This window comes from Aotus nancymaae, unplaced genomic scaffold (genome assembly GCF_030222135.1).
Source record: "Aotus nancymaae isolate 86718 unplaced genomic scaffold, 86718_ANA_hifiasm-v0.15.2.pri h1tg000006l, whole genome shotgun sequence".
Classification (NCBI taxonomy): domain Eukaryota; kingdom Metazoa; phylum Chordata; class Mammalia; order Primates; family Aotidae; genus Aotus; species Aotus nancymaae.
Window position 1 is genome coordinate 13,482,909 of NW_026988417.1, and position 3,917 is coordinate 13,486,825.

At 52.8% G+C, this 3,917-nt stretch overlaps 1 pseudogene; it reads right to left on the reverse strand.

Annotated features, from left to right (window-relative positions):
• Positions 1-251: 251 nt before the first annotated feature.
• On the reverse strand, positions 252-3,505 carry LOC135269667 (histone deacetylase 6-like; annotated as a pseudogene).
• Positions 3,506-3,917: the final 412 nt, after the last annotated feature.

The window sequence follows — 3,917 nt, forward strand, 5'->3', positions numbered from 1 at the left end:
TGCCCCCCTTTCCTTTTGGGCCAGTGTAGTGGTGACCCTCAAGCAAGCAATGGGCAGAGGGAGATCCACAATTAATAGTCGCAGTTCTTTTAAAAGTATTAATACTTAAATAAGCACTTTTGGGGAGTTGCAAAGGATATTCAGGATGGGATGCAGTGGGAGGTTACCCCTCATCCAAGGTACAGGCTGGAATGAGCTACAGCTGGTCTACCGTGGGCCTCAGAAGGTGAAGAGGGAGTGTATTCTGGGGTTTAGTGTGGGTGGGGCATATCCTCCCCAAACTTGTTCTGGTGGGCGATGTTCTTCACATCTAGGAGAGCCTGGTGGTGGACATAGGCCTGCCAGTAGTAATACCAGGTCGACAGGTGGACGCAGCTGAGGACCAGCGGATGTCCAGAGTTTCCGTGGTGTCGGAAAATGTGGGCATTGATGTAACAACCACAGTAGACCTGATGGCAAGAGAGACATATCCATTTCTCTTGGATTGTTCCATAGTCCTCACAAGGTTGGGTCACGTCCAGGCCTGCTGCAGGTATGGGGCATACTGCCACCAAATGGGGACACCAGGGCAATGGTGCCACAGCATAAAATATGGCCGGATCAGTGAGGCCCCTAGATCCCTGCTTCAGCATCTAATCAGCCATGTCCTGACCTCCAGCTGCCTCTCCTAATAGGTTCTCTTCTCCTGGGGCCTGAGATTCTGGGGTCCCCTGAGAATCGCTGCCTAGCTCCAAGGTCCTGAGACTGCCAGTCAATGTACTGGGAGATAGCTGGGGTGTAGATCCCTGCACAGGTGAGGATGGCGGGGAGGTCTAGTGGTCTGTGCTAAAGGCTACAGGAGTTTGGATCAGCTTGGTGCTCCCTAGAGCTTCCTCTGACATAGTCTGGTCCAGTGTGGCTCCCTCCATGGCTGCCTCTGAGGTGGTCTGGGCCAGTGTAGCTCCTCCTACAGCCTCCTCTGAGGTAGTCTGGCTCAGCGCGGCTCCCCCAACAGCATCCTCTGAGGTGGTCTGGTCCGGAGTGGCTCCTCCCATGACCTCCTCTGAGGTGGTCTGGCCCAGCATGGCTCCCCCAACGGCTGCCTTGGAAGTGGTCTGGGCCAGCATGGCTCCCCCCGTGGCTGCCTCTGAGGACTGGTCCTGAGTGAGTGCCACTACAACTGTCTCTGACTTAGTCTGGCCTAGCGTGGACTCTTCCCCAGATGATGCCGAGATGACCTTCCCCATGCCTGCTTCCAGAACCTTCTTTTCTCATGTGGTCGTCCACTCAGCTGACCTAGGTTTGGCTGGTTGGGGTGCCTTCTTGGTGACCAACTTAGAACTGGAGAATCCCTCTTTGTCTTCTACCTTCATGACCCGTAAGCTGGGCCAGTATCTATGACGGACTTGGATGGTCTCAGTGATTGAGGCCAGGAACCCTGATAGTGGGGGCCGTGGCAGGGTCAGCAGGGGCGGCGGGTCTCCAAGGAGGGAGCAAGTGCAGGCAGCCATGGACTGTGAGATGGATGCCAGGTTATAGCCACCCTCTAGGATAAGGATAATGCGGCCACTGGCAAGGCCCATCAGCAGGTGGGTGAGGTGGGCATAACCCTCGTAACACCTGGCAGCTCCCCTGCAGGTCCCCCTGTGCAGCATCAAAGCCAGCTGAGACCAACACCAGTTCTGGGTTAAACTCGTAGGCAGTGGGAAGCACCAGGTGATGCCAGGCAGCTAGGCAGTCAGCATCACCTATGAGGGGCCCATTCCATGCCACATTGATGGTGAAGCCTGTGCCCACAGCCTGGCCAATCTGGCTGCTGGCACCCTCATCTCCCATGGGGAAGAAGGTGCCATGGTCGTAGCGGTTCAGGGACACACATAGCACACTGGGGTCATCCTCAAACATGTGCTGAGTTCCATTACCATAGTGGACATCCCAATCCACCATCAGGATCTGCAGGGCACGCCCACTGATAGCCTGGACATGGAGAGCAGCCACAGCCACAGAGTTGAAAAAGCAAAACCACAAGCTGCGTCCTGCTCTGCATGGTGTCCTGGGGTACGCACCACAGCAGCACCATTCAGAACTTCTCCTGAGAGCATGGCCTCCACCAGGCGGCAGGCAGTGCCAACGGCAAGCTGTGCACAGGCGAAGGTGCTGGGGCAGATGTAGACAGAGTCAAAGTTGGAACGCTCACGGTGCGGCTCCTGGGTTTTCATCTTCTCTGTGGCCTGGAGATGCACTATGTACTCAGCACTGTGGCAGGTGAACAGCTCAGCGTCTGTGGCAGGGTGCCGTGGCAGGGTGAGGCAGCGCCCAGCAAGCCCCAGCTCCTCCAGACGGCACATGATCCTCACGATGCACTGGGGTTACCTTGGGGTGGTGGCTGTCCCACAAGTTGCAGTGATTCATCATACTTTGGTCAGAGACCAGCCCTGTGTGAGACTGTAGCACTGGCCATGTCAGGATTGGGAGCAAGGGCTCCCAGCTCCTTCCTCCTCGCTCTCCTCCACGTTGTCCTCCTCCACGTTGTCCCCCTCCACGGTCTCAGTTGATCTCACAAGAACCTCCCAGAAGGGCTCAAGGGCGTCCAGAGCACAGGAGACTGAAGCCTGGGCACTCCGGCAACAGGCACCAGAGGACTCAAGTATGGGGCAAGGGTCTCCCAGAAGGATGTGGAGCGAAGCACTGATGCCTTCAGCCAGGGCGCGCAGGTTGTAGCCACTCTCCAGAAACAGGGTCAGCTTGCCTCCTGCCAGACCCATGAGCAGGTGGGTTAGGTGGGTGAACCCTGCTGGAATGGCGGCCATCTCACCCTTGGGGTCCCCTTGCAGGGTATCAAATCCAGCAGCCACCAGGATCAGCTGAGGCTGGAACTCAAGGATGACCAGCAGCAGGATGTGAAGGAAAGCAGCAATATAGTCAGCATCCTTCATCCCCACCTGGTTCCAAGGCATATTGATGGTATATCCTTGGCCTTGGCCAAAACCTGTGGTGGACCAGTTAGAGGCCTTCAGGTGGGGCCAGAACCTACCCTGCTCATAGCGGTGGATGAAGAAATAGAGGACACTGGGGTCCTGGTTGAAGGTGAACTGTGTTCCTTGACTGTGGTGCACAACCCAATCCACTATAAAGACCCTCCAGATGTGGTGTTTCTGTTGAGCATAACAGGTTGCCACAGCCACGTGACTGAATATGCAATAGCCATCCATAAGACTGTGCTGGGCATGATGTCCAGGAAGCCTAATGATGCCATGCCATTCCAGATTCAGCCCCCAGGACCACATCCACCAGCCTGAGGACAGAGCCCAAGGCCAGGCAGGCATAGGAGTATGAGTTTGGATGAAAATAAACTGAGTCATAGGTGTCTGCTAGGATGTAGAGTTCTCCTTCATTCATGTACTGTGTTGTTTCCATCAGATCAATATATTCTAGGCTGATGGATACCTATCAATATATCTATCAGTATATTCAACATCAGCTCTTCCTTTTCAGCAAACCAAGCTTGAAAGGACACACAGCAATCTAGGAGGCAGTAGTGAATATCAAGGGATCTGTTTTCTGTAATTATAAAAGCTTTGGTCCTTTTTTGGTTCTGTTAGTATTAATTATTTGATCAGATTCTATGGAATAGAATAGAGTCGATAGAATAGACTCAGTTGAATTGAATATTTTCTATGGACCAGAAAATAAGGACAACTGTCCTAGCAGAGATGCTGTATATTTTCTTGCTAAATATAAATATTAACAATGAAAAACCACTTTCTTTCATTTGGGAAATCAGTGTTTGCCAGACAAAAGCTTTCATACAAATCAAAGAATAGGTTTATTTATAGGTAAAAATGAAATGTTCACAAAAGTGAAGCATGGAAGTTGTAGTAGCCTCACATTCCATTTAAGGAATATTCCTGACTTTCTTCTTTTTAAGCCCATGGCAG